Raw genomic sequence first — 13,889 nt, 5'->3', positions numbered from 1 at the left:
CCAGCCGCTGCGCATACCCGGAGAGTTCCTGCCCACCGCCACGACCCCCTGGTCAGCTGACCAGCAACGCCACGCTTTCGCCAACCGAGCACAACAGTTCGCTCCGGTACCCACCAGCCGGCACGGCAAACCAGCAACCCGCGTACCACCTAGCCTGCACATGGCCAAATTTGTTTTTGTGCACCATGACGCCCGCCGAGGACCTCTACGGCCCCCATACGACGGACCCTACAAGGTACTCCAGACGGGGAACAAGTTCTTCCTCCTCGAAGTGGGCGGCAGAACTGACAAGGTGTCGGTCGACCGGCTCAAGCTGGCGCACCTAGAGCCCGATGAACCCGTTCAAGTGGGCCAACCCTCACCGCGGGGCAGACCGCCGAAGAGCCCGACGCATCCGACCGCCCCGCTCCCGACACCAACCGCCAAGAGCCGTTCCGGCCGTGCCATCAAGCCGCCACGCCGGTTCGTACACTCCCTACTAGCGGATTCTGGGGGAAGCTGTGTGGCGTACCGATCACAGAAAGGACACAATCCGCTTTCCGGTCCGTAGACTATAAATCAGGCGTCATGCCTTTAAGAAGGATCACACCTTTAAGAAACTTGATCTGCAACATAGTTAAGCCCAGAGCGGGGGAGGAGCAGTCAAAGCTGTGCACTGATGAAAGGCAGTCGTACTTTGTGTAGTCTCTGACTCCATTTTGTGTTCAGCATGCAGCCTCAACAATTAAACCTTTTCTGTTGAACCTCTCCGAGTTCAGTATTTTTTGCTAGGAGTACGTAGACTCCTACAACATGTACATTTTGAATACAAAAACTTTTTATTTTACAAACTCTGTGTGTGTCATTTCCGCATGACAAACTAATAGAAAGAAACACATAAAAAACAGCCATTAACATAACTGGCTCTCACAACCTGGAGATAATGTCAAAAACACTTTTAAAAATTTGACCACGAGCCTCGGCCATTAATAAAAAAATGAACAACATTTTGTCACACCTCCTACTTTTTGCCCTTCGAGGATGATCTCCTTCCCTTGCGCACTTCCCCCCTTCCCACCCTACAGCTCCTCCATAATGGGACCCCAGTGGCTGCAGCAAGGCTGGTGGAAGGCTGCTGATTGTCACAACCTGAGACTGCAGGTGCCCTTGAAGGACGGCCTCGACCAGCTCTGGGCCTGGAGGGCCCGGCCGCAGACTGCACCAACTCTGCATGGGCGGCAGCAGTCTGTCCTACAGGTGGTGGCAAGTGCAGTGGAAAAGTGACAGTGGTGGCAGCAGGAATGCTGTTATCTTGAGAGAGGACAGCAACTCCCTGCTCGACCGACACACTGGCACTCCCATGGGGCAGCACTTCAGCATCCGGAGCAATCTGCTGGAGCACAGATTGCTGGCCTGCTGCGGCGCGGTGAGAGCCCAGGGGAAATGTGTCCGAATCAGCGAGGATGGCAGCAGACAGTGCTCGCGTGGCCTCAATCTGAGTCTGCATGAGAACAGTCAGAGATGTGTTCATGGCAGCCAGTGACTGCATTGCAGCACTAAGCATTTGCGTGGCATCCGCCTGTGCTACTACGAAGTGCTCCACACTCCTTGCCAGTGATTCAATGCATTCGGGCACCCCACTGCACCCATGAGCTCAGTGTGCCTGTACACCGCCTGGGTGTTCATTTCAGCGAGGAGCCGATCCTCCTCTGTGTCCAGTGCAGCAGGACTCGCTGGCATACTCTCCCTCCAGGGAGAAGGCCCCCAAGCTTCCCTACCCCCATCGCATTGCTACAGCCCGCTGGGTCCTGGAGCTTCACCCTCATCAGACCCTTCCCCCCCCGCTCCCCTCCAGGGAAGGCGTGTTCCCAGTGTGGGCATGGGCTTCCTCGGGAGTGGGTGGCGCTGATGCTCCGGCTTCCTCTTCCTCCTCGCCTGCAGCTTCACTCCCACTGGCAGCTTGAGGGCCCGTCTCCTCAACTGGCGAATCACCATCTGAAAGCAGGGAGGTACAAGAGTGGCTTTAGCGTGAGGACAGGGTGGCAGCAAGGGAGGAATGAGTGCAGCGATTTAGTAAGTTGGATTGAAAGTGTCAAAGGCTGGTGTTGTGAGGAACAAGTGGAAGGAGAGAGGACAAAAAGGTGATGACCTTACCATTGCTGTCCAGAACGGGGTCGGCGTCTCTGGTGGCGACGGGACCGATCACCCAGCTTGCCACAATGCTCTGGACGCGCACCTCAAGATCGCTGAGGGGTTGCAGCTGAGGCCGCCCTCCACCCGTCCGTTGCTGCTGTCTCCGATTATGAGATAGCTTGGCCTGCAAGAAAAAGGACGGCGTCTGAGTAAATATACAGCCATGGTCTTGCCTGATGTGCCTCCCATAGTTGAATAGCCCTTACTGTATGCAGCCATGGTCCTGCCTGATGTGCATCCCATAGTTGAATAGCCCTTACTGTATGCAGCCATGGTCTTGCCTGATGTGCATCCCATAGTTGAATAGCCCTTACTGTATGCAAAGTGTGGAATGTGAGTGTGTGTTTGATGAAAAGGCCATAGGTGTTGGATGAGTGTTGGGCACTGGGGCTTTTAAGACCATCTGGCCATAGAGTGAGATTGAGATGGAGGGTTGGAGAGGTTTTGAAAAGAAGCCACTCACCCTGACGACCCGAGTGAGGTCATTGAACTTTTTTCTACATTGGATGTGGGTCCTGGGCACCATGCTCCTTGAGGAGATGCTCTGAGCCACCTCCCTCCACACTCTTCTGTACTCGTGTGGTGAAGGCCTCCTGCCACTCTCTGGGTACAGTATAGATCTTCTGCGCTCCACCGCGCCAACCAGAGCCTCCAAGGCCCACTCACTGAAGCGATGTGCTCACTCCCTGGCCCTCTCCATAGTCCTTGCCTGCAAGATTTAGCCACAGGTCTGTCCAGGCCAAGATTCAAGGCTCCAATGAGCAGGATGTGGCTGGAGAGCAAGGTCGACCCTCCCCTTTAAGAACTGACCTGCGCCAGTGTGTCTGTGTTCAATCGGTAACTGACAGCACCTGCGCTGCGCCTGCGCTCTGAGGTAGTGCCTCGCTCCTCGGCCTTAGCGCCTTAAGAGAGGTGTGTTGCGCTTGATTTAGCGCTCCAATCACCTCCAGGGGCGATAAATGCCAAGTTTGCCGTCAGAGGCGATAATTAGCACCAGGTGCTAAATTTTGCGCATGGCCGATAACAGCACCCCAAACAGGGTGATACTGAATTTCTCCCCCCAGGTGACCATGTGCAAAAATCACTAAAAGCTAGCGCACAGGTACAAGTAATCCGAAAAGCGAATGGAGTGTTGGCCTTTATCTCAAGAGGGTTGGAATTCAGAAGTGAGGGATTGATGCTTCAGTTGTACAGAACCTTGGTCAGACCCCATCTGGAGTACTGCATTCAGTTTTAGGCACCTCAGAAAAGATATGTTGGCCTAGGAAGGGATGTAGAGCAGATTCACCAGAATTATACCAGAGCTTAAAGGCTTAAATTATGAGGATAAGCTGCTTAAACTTGCCTTATATTTCCTTGAGTTTGGAGGATTGAGGGGAGATCTAATTGGGATATTTAAATTGATTAAGCAATTCAAAGAGGTAGATACAAGGAAAATATTTCCTTTGGTGGGGGAAACCAGAAAAAGAGGGTGTAATCTTAAAATTAAAGCTCAGCCATTTAGGAGTGAAATCAGGAAACACCTCTTCACACAAAGGGTAGTAGAAACCTAGGACCTGCTCTCCCAATAGGCTGTGGATGCTGGATCAATTGAAATGATCAAGGCTGAGATGGATAGATTTTTATTAGGTAAGGCTATCAAGGGATATGGAGCATAGGTCGGTAAATGGAGTTGAGGTGCAGAAATGCTATGGTCTAATTAAATGGTAGAACAGGCTCAAAGGGCTGAATGGTCTATTCCTATTCCTATGTTCCTATTTTCCTAGAATATTATTCATTTGGCAGCTAGCATTCAATTAATAAAAATAGCTGGGTAGATGTTACAAAGGATTGTATGACACCTCTGCATAAATTAGCCAATACCTAAAATAAAAGCCAAAACACATATCTCAACTTAGCTATTTATATGTTGTAGATAAATGTTCTTGCCTCATATAATTGGAGATATAATGAACTAAATGTTCATCTTAATAAGCAATAGTGATAACTGGTTTACGGTAATTTGCCTGAACAGGCAGCTTTGCCTGCACTCTGACCAATTCCAAGCTTTTACCTGGTTTACGGTAATTTACCTGGTCAGCAGCCTTTGCCTGCTACCCTTAAACCAATTTAAACAGCAGTTTCGAATCGCTACCCAAACTTCCAGTTCTGACTGAAGGACTTATAATTAATGATATATTAAAAACGGACAACTGGTCTGGGTGTGAGAAAGTCAAACTTTATTAAACTAAAGAAACTGTAATCTGTAATGATATCAGCAAATAGAGATGGTATTTGCCTGTTCAATTAGGATGCCTTAATAGCATGATTGCATGTATTGATTGCTTGTGCCTGACCAGCAGAGGGCATGTGACCGAGAGAAGCAAGGCAGTCAGTTTGGTTTCGGTTTCGTTCTAGATGCATCGCAGCATGGTGTGTCCTGTAAAAGCTGTATAAAAGAGTTGAACAGACTTTAGATTAAAACTCATTCTCTTTCATAAATGTCTCATCATTGAACCCACAAAGAAATCAATACATGGTGTCAGAAGTGATTGAAAGAGATGAAGAGAAAACATCTGAAGTTAAATCAGCTCTCCACAAATTAGCAAGCCAAAAGAGAACATCGTTGCTTACCATTGGAGAATAGCTAACAAACTGAAAAAATGGAAGGTTTACACCCACCGGCGACGCTTCAGTTGACAGGTAATGTGGCTGAAAATTGGAGGAGATTCAAACAACGTGTGGGGTTGTATTTAGCGGCAATCGGAGCTGACGAGAAAAGTAATAAAAAGAAATCATCACTGTTCTTACATGTCGTGGGTGATGAAGCGCTGGAGGTGTATAATAACTTCACATTTGCTGCTAATGGAGACAAAATGAAACTAGATAAAATAATGGAACAGTTTGAGGCCTACTGCATACCTAAACGTAACGTGACGTTTGAGAGGCACAGATTTTTCACATGTGTACAGAAAATGGGTGAGACTATTGATCAGTATGTGACTGAACTGAGAAACAAAGGCAAATCGTGTGAATTTGGGGGACTGACAGACTCGCTGATAAAAGACAGACTGGTGTGTGGTATTCCAGATAATGGTCTAAGGGAAAGACTGCTAAGAGAGCAAGATCTAGACCTGGGAAAAGCCATAGCACTGTGTAGGGCTACAGAAACTGTGAAGTCGCAGGCAAAGGAGCTGTTCAGTGACAATAGCTGCAACGTGGATGCAGTGAGAAAGAACGGATACAAACCGTTTAACAAAACGAGCGCCAATGTGAAAAAAGAGGCGTGACCAGCGAACAAAAATGAAAGGGACAATCGAAAGTCATGTAGTCGATGCGGTACACAGCATCCACCAAAAAAGTGTCCAGCATATGGTAAAAAATGCCATAGTTGCAACAAAAACAACCATTATGCCCGTTGCTGCAAGAACCAAGTGCAACAAAGCAAGGTCCATGCAGTAGATGAAAGCAACATGGAGGAGTTCAATGTAGATGTTGTGTCTGAAAACAAAAAAGAAGAAAGAGACTGGATGTTGACACTAAAAGTGAATGACATACACATTCCATTTAAATTGGATACTGGAGCACAAGTTAATATGATATCAGAGACTGATTTTAAGAAAATTAGACCCAGACCAAAGATACATGGAATAAAAGTGAAAGTGACAGGATACTCAGGTACTGATATACCAGTGAAAGGAAGATGCATTGTCAAAGTAACACACAAGGACAGAGAGCACACGCTAGCATTAATCGTGGTGCCAAAGGATGTGCAAGCCATACTAGGTTTAAAAGCCTGTGAGAGACTGAACCTGGTAAAGAGAGTCCTCGTTGTGGAAAGCGAAGGAGAGACAGTCTATGATGAACTCATGAAAGAGTACAATGACCTATTTAAGGGTCTAGGCTGCATTCCAGGAGAACACACGATCAGTGTAGATAAAAGTATGACACCAGTCATACATCCATGCAGAAAAGTTCTGTTTGCTCTTCAAAAGCAACTGAAGGCAGAGTTGGACAGGATGGAAAGCCTGAACGTGATTCAGAAGATAGATGAGCCAACTGAGTGGGTGAGTTCCCTCGTCGTAGTGGACAAAAAGAATGGAAAGCTCAGAATTTGCCTGGATCCAAGAGATCTAAACAGAGCAATAAAGAGAGAGCACTTCAAGCTTCCTACACGTGAGGAAATCATGGCACAGTTTGCAAATGCAAAGTATTTCAGCAAGTTAGATGCATCATCAGGATTTTGGCAGATGAAGCTGGACGAAGCAAGTTCAAGATGGTGCACGTTCAACAGTCCATTTGGCAGATACAGATTCCTATGGTTACCATTTGGCATTGCCTCAGCTCCTGAAGTGTATCACAAGACTATCCATATGATCTATGAGCACCTGGAGGGAGTTGATACATCAATGGATGACATCATAGTATGGGGAACCACGAGAACTGAGCATGGCGAGAGACTGAAAAAAGTGCTGGAAGCAACAAGGAAAACAAACCTGAAGCTGAATAGAGAGAAATGCCAGCTCGGGGTGACAGAACTGACATTCGTGGGAGATATCCTTAGCAGTGAGGGCATCAGACCAGATCCCAGAAAGGTGTCCGCCATTGAGAATATGCCAAAGCCACAATGCAAAAAGGACGTGCAGAGGTTTAATGGAATGATCAACTACATGGGGAAATTCATATCCAACCTCTCAGAAAAGATGGCGCCACTGAGAAGACTAACTGAAAAGAACATAGAATGGGAATGGAATCATGAGCATGAGAAGTCATGGAGCGATCTAAAGAAACTGCTCACAGAGGAACCAGTTCTGAGGTTTTATGACCCAGCGAGACCCATCAAGATATCATCAGATGCATCACAGAGTGGGCTCAGTGCCGTCCTTCTGCAACAATATGACTACTGGCAACCTATTGCATATGCATCGCGCTCAATGACAGACGTGGAGACGCGATATGCTCAAATAGAAAAGGAGCTGCTCAGCATCACATACGCCTGTGAAAGATTTCACCAGTTTGTGGCAGGACAAGCAATCAGTGTAGAGACTGACCATAAGCCCTTGATTGCATTGTTCCAAAAGCCACTAAATAGCTGTCCGCTTAGAATACAAAGAATGATGATCAGGCTGCAACGCTATACACTGAATGTTGCGTACACACCGGGTAAGCTGATGTATACAGCAGACACGTTGTCCAGAGCTGTAGACCCAAGTGAGCCCGCAAACACCACAATGGATGACAAAGTGAACGCCTACGTGGACATGATCACAAGTGCGCTGCCCATAGCAGATGCAAGAATGGAGCTCATAAAGACTGAGACAAACAAAGATGAAACAATGAGATGACCGAGAAAAAGCATCTTGGATGGATGGCCCAACATGAAGCAAGACTGCTCACCTGATATAGCAGAGTACTGGAACTGCAGGGCGGAACTATCAGTGGTCGAAGACATAATCTACAAAGGAAGTAAAATAGTTATCCCAAAGAGTCTGAGAAGAGAGATGCTAAAAAAGATCCATGGAGGACATCTGGGAATCGAAAAGTGTAAGAAAAGAGCACGAGCGGTGATGTACTGGCCACGAATCAACCAAGATGTGACAAATGAGGTGTCAAACTGCACAATATGCCTGAAATATCGAGCAAGCAATCCGGTAGAACCACTAAAGCCACACCCAGCGCCAGACAGACCTTACCAGAAGGTAGGCGCTGACCTATTCGTATGTCAAGGGAAGGACTATCTTGTAGTCACAGACTATTACTCCCTGTATCCAGAGGTTTGTAGACTGCACACCACCACTGCAGATGCTGTGATAACATGTATGAAAGCCATATTCTCCAGACATGGCGTGGCAAGTGAGGTCTTCACAGACAATGGACCTCCGTTTTACAATGCAAGTTTCCGACACTTTGCCAAAGAGTGGGACTTTGTCCACACAACGTCAAGTCCTCACTTTCCACAGTCCAATGGACTAGTGGAAAAATCGGTCCAGACAGTGAAAAGACTGATGTACAAGGCAAAAGACAGTGGAACTGACTTCTACCAGAGCATGCTTGTATACTGCACAACGCCGCTCGAGTGTGGTATGTCACCAGCCCAACTCCTGAATGGACATCGGCTAAGGTCAAACCTACCCATCCCGGAGAACCTCCTGAAAACAAAAGAGGGGGAGAAAGTGAGGAAGTTCAAAGAACAACAGAAAGAAAAGCAAAAGTACTACTATGACAGAGGAACACAAAACCTACCTGAACTCCACACTGGTGACCAAGTAAGGTTCAAAGACAAAACAAACACATGGACTCAGAAGGGAACTGTCCTGAGTGAAGTTCAAGCAAGATCATACACCATTCAGACAGATGAGGGTGCTGTTCTGAGAAGAAATCGTCGAGATCTTCTCATGGGACCAGCCACAGCAGGTCAAGAGACTGATACTGTTGAACAACCTGATCACACAGCTAAGAACACATCATCTGAGGCAACAACTCAGATTCAAGGACAATTAATCAGAAAATCCTCAAGACACGTGAAGCCTCCTGAGAGACTCATTGAGCAAATTTAAGGACTATTGTTATAGAAGGAAGTAATGTTATCTTATTCTTTCTTCAAGTTCTAGTGTATTGACATATTTCATGTGAACACACAAAGCAAGGTTAAAAAACCTTGATCATGATAATGATAATGTCAGTTCATTAAGTGTTACAGTTAAAATGCAGATTAATACAAAGAAAACATGTTGTTAGTTAAAAGTAAAATACTTTTGTTTTAAGAAAAGGAGATGTAATGATATCAGCAAATAGAGATGGTATTTGCCTGTTCGATTAGGATGCCTTAATAGCATGATTGCATGTATTGATTGCTTGTGCCTGACCAGCAGAGGGCATGTGACCGAGAGAAGCAAGGCAGTCAGTTTGGTTTCGGTTTCGTTCTAGATGCATCACAGCATGGTGTGTCCTGTAAAAGCTGTATAAAAGAGTTGAACAGACTTTAGATTAAAACTCATTCTCTTTCATAAATGTCTCATCATTGAACCCACAAAGAAATCAATACATAATCAAATTTAAACTTTACCACACAAACACAGTAATTACAGTAAATTGCTTAACAGGGGAAGGCAGACGGCAAAAACGAGGGATAAATGTCTACAATGTTGATTAAACAATCTTAGCAATTTCCCCTTAATTACCACCCCTAACTCCTTACTAGGTTGCCTTGCTGAGGAGTCAGAAACCTGCTCACCTGGTGTCCAAGGGAGGTAAGAGAGAGATAGCTTCTCAGGAGCTATCTTTTATATCCTGCCAACTCCTGTTTGGCACTGAAAAAGGTCTGTGTGCAAAGCTCGCACCCAAAAGTTCCAATACACAAAAGAAAGGCTGTGATTGGCTGATTCAAAGTGGTTGGAGTGATTTAATGTGTCTACACTCTGGGACCAGAATGTACCTGCCCACATCCGTAGTTCCCTGGGCTGAACAAAAGGAATCCAACGACCATATTGTCTGAGTGATGGGTGATTCAAACCCATCCATTCCTAAACTGTTGCATATCAAAAGTCCTTTCCACAGCTTCAATGTGCCTCATTGTGTGTGTAGGGAGTTTGAATGGGTTTGGATTTCTGTGTAAACAGAGCCGATTGTTCTGCGGTTAGTCTCAAGTGGGTTAATCCCTTAAGTCAATAAACTTCTGCAGTTTTGTGTAAACAAACCTTGCCTCTCCACAAAGAGAAACTCCCTGGTTTGATTGACAGGTCTGACTGCCACTGTATCCTCCCACCTTTTCACAGACATACTCCACGAGCTGCTAGCTGCTTTGTCTTTTGGCCATGTTTTCTGACGGCCATTTTAAATACTTTTGTGATTGACCAGGCTCAAGGGCACAAATTCAAATCAAATGTACTGTCTTAATGTGTGCGAATATTTCCACAGAACTCCTCGATTCTGGTGTTGTCCACGTGCTGTCCATCTCAGAGCAGTCTTTCGTGGCTCTGAGTATGCTTTAAAAACATTGATCCAACCCAGAGGCAATTCAAAACACATAATTCTTCATCCACAATGTGGACAAATAGTTCCCGATCTTCAGGGAAAATAGGGGAATTTTGCGAACCCCTACATACTGAAACTTATTGCACTGCACTACCCAGTCCACTCTCATCTTGATATGTGCATAGTGCTGTTTTTGCATTTAACAGAACACCAGATCTATCATCACTTATCTTGGGAATTTAGAACACAGCCTCTCATGGGTTCAAGGTTCTGCACAGTTTTGACCTGCTGACTCAAGAGTTTTACAAACAGAATTTGCTGCTCCATGGCTTCCTGAAATATCATTTGTCAAGCTTCTTCTGATGCTTTTAGCAGCGGAGTGTACGTGAAAGTAGGGACTGCACCGACTAATGTAATTAATTGTCACCTTGCTGTCACTTATAATGGCTCGGTAATTGACTGAGCTCTGCAGCTACAGCTCAATATCAATTCACCTTGATCGGATCAAGGAAGCGAAAGTAACATTTGGCCAGGGCCTCAGTTTCGTGTATAGCATGCACTTCCTCTTCATTTCACCCTTCCTGTATCACAACATTGTGCCATGCCTATCTGTCATGTCCAGATGTCACACCTAGGTATTACTTTTAACTTATATATAGACTAAATCATGAATATTTACCAGTATACTTACCATTTAGTCCTCCCAACCCTAGGTAGTGCTGCTGTTCCTCCAAGCTCCTTCCCTCAGGTCTGTTCCTCAACATGGCACTGCAGGTAAGTTTTATTTTAAGTTTTTCATTTATATAACTTTTATATTTTTCCCCAAAAAGAGTTTTATTTTTTATAATTTATTATTTTAATTTTACATAATCTTTGTTTGAACTTTATTCAAATTTTAATTTAATTAAATTTATTACAGTCACTGCTGCCAATGCTTCCATGAGCCACCCCTTCCTTGCTGTCATAGGACCCTGTGACTCAGGCCAATTGGGTACAGCAGTGTAGCGGTTACTGGGCTAATAATCCAGAGAACTTGAGTTCGAATGGTAGTTTGAGAATTTGAATTCAGTTTAAAAGAAATATGGAAATAAAAAGCTAGTATCAGTACAGAAAACAACTTTACCAATGCCCTTTAGGGAAACCTGCCACCAATGTTCCCATTAAGCTGCATGGCCGGGCGACCATGCCACGGTCTGGAGGTCCAGTGCAGGCCGCTCACCGGCTTTACAATGGAAAGACCGCGCCTGCGTGGAAATTTGAATGGGCCACGCAGCCCGTTAAAGGGGTCACGCACCCAAAAAGAATTAGAGGGAACATTGCCTGTTGCCCTTCCCAGTCTGACCTATATGTGACTCCAGTCCCACACCAACACGGTTGACTCTCAACTGCCCTCTGAAGTGGCCTAGCAAACCATTCAATTGTATCACCACCTTTCCAAGGCAACTAGGGATGGTCAATAAATGATGGCTGAGGGATGGAGAAGAGAATGGGGAGGGAGGGGAGGCTCGGGTTGAGAGGATCAGCAAAGGGGAAGTTGCAAAGGGTTGTTGAGAAAAGGAATGGGTGGTGGGAAATGAAGGGATAAGGGAACTGATTAAAGCAAGTGGTGGCATCGGAGGAGGGATGGGGAGAGAATGGAGATTGAGGACAAGGGGATGCAACAAGTCAGCAAGGGGCAGGGAAAGATGCAGGGGAGCGAGAAGAGGGAAGGGAGGCAGCATCAGTGGTAGGAAACAGTAAAGGAAGAGATGGCCTGCACCTTGACCAGATGCCTCCCGCGCCATTCAAAACGCACAACCTGCCTTCAGCTCTAGTTAAATCCTTCCCACAATCCGCAATGAATTTGTGGCATTCTACCAATAGGAAACATCAGGCATTAGAATATCATAGCGTGGCATGCGTTGGCATTGAAATGTGTGACAGGGAGTTTGTTGTAGATAGCAACGAATGCATGTTCCTAATGTGTTTCCATAGGTATGGCAGATGCGCACAATGCTGTGAATCCCAAGGATGAAAGGACTTTCACCTCAACACGTAGCAGCACTCACTCCACCTGTAGCAAGCATCAGCTCAGCCTAGAAAGCTTTAGCAACCCACAGATTCCCCCTTAATAATGCCCGAACAGAAATATCTAAATTTATAACTCTTCCTTTACATTTAATATGGTTAATATGTCAGGAGCTGAAAATCCTTCTGGAAGGACTCAGGGCGAGAAACCACATCATTTAAATTATATTCTCCAGAAGCACTTGCAAAAAGGCTGGGGTGTCACTCCAGTCTCAGACAAGGCCGACTCATGTGGTTGAAATCTGTACCAATACATTATAGGGGTGGGGAATCGAATGGCACTGATTTATTTTTGTTAGGTGTCACATCTCCTTCCCCATTATTGGTCAACAGCACTGTCAACAAACATAGAAACATAGAAAAATAGAAGCAGGAGTAGGCCATTTGGCCCTTGAAGCCTGCACCGCCATTCAATATGATCATGGCTGATCCTCTATCTCAATATCATATTCCCGCTCTCTCCCCATACCCCTTGATGCCTTTTGTGTCTAGAAATCTATCTATCTTCTTCTTAAATATATTCAGTGACTTGGCCTCCACAGCCTTCTGTGGTAGAGAATTCCACAGGTTCACCACCCTCTGAGTGAAGAAATTTCTCCTCACCTCAGTCCTAAATGTCTTACCCCATATCCTGAGACTGTGTCCCCTCGTTCTAGACCCCCCAGCCAGGGGAAACATTCTCCCTGCATCCAGTCTGTCTAGCCCTGTCAGAATTTTATACATTTCAATGCGATCTCCTCTCATTCTTCTAAAATCTAGTGAATACAGGCCTAGTCGATCCAATCTCTCCTCATACGACAGTCCTGCCATCCCAGGAATCAGTCTGGTTAACCTTCGCTGCACTCCCTCTATGGCAAGTATATCCTTTCTTAGGTAAGGAGACCAAAACTGCACACAGTACTCCAGGTGTGGTCTCACCAAGGGCCCTGTATAACTGTAGTAAGATATCCTTGCTCCTGTACTCAAATCCTCTTGCAATGAAGGCCAACATACCATTTGCCTTCCTAACTGCTTGCTGCACCTGCATGTTTGTTTTCAGTGACTGGTGTACAAGGACACCCAGATCCCTTTGTACATCAACATTTCCCAATCTATCACCGTTTAAATGCCTTTCTGTTTTTCCTACCGAAGTGGATAACTTCACATTTATCCACGTTATACTGCATCTGCCATGTATTTGCCCACTCACTCAACTTGAAGCCTCTTTGCATCCTCCTCACAACTCACAATCCCACCTAGTTTCGTGTTGTCAGCAAACTTGGAAATATTACATTTGGTTCCTTCATCCAAATCATTGATATATATTGGCCCAGAAATTAGGTTCGGGGGCTTGCCGCGCGTGCAAGCCCCCGATGTGCACTTATCCGGCGCGCCTGCCGTTCTGCTCCCGGGACGCTTGCAATTCCTGTTTTCAGTTGATTACTCCTGGGCAGCGTCTGTTGTCACGCCGCCCAGGAGTGCAGCCAGCGCGAAGCCTCGAGCGCGGAGTCTAAGTTAGACAATCCCCTTGAGGTCTCCTTAACATAGGCCACGCCCCCAATTTTTAACACAAGCTGCAAAGCAATTTTACATGCAGAGCAGCATTTTAAATACATTTTTTGTATTTTTATTAATCTTTAGGTAACTTTTATAAAGTTTTAAATACTTTTACATTATTTTGAAGAATGTAAAGTAGTTTTAAACAGAATTAAAGCGTA

This window comes from Somniosus microcephalus, chromosome 5 (genome assembly GCF_052327205.1).
Source record: "Somniosus microcephalus isolate GS21.2 chromosome 5, FLI_Smic_1.0, whole genome shotgun sequence".
NCBI lineage: Eukaryota > Metazoa > Chordata > Chondrichthyes > Squaliformes > Somniosidae > Somniosus > Somniosus microcephalus.
This window is presented reverse-complemented; position numbering follows the sequence as displayed.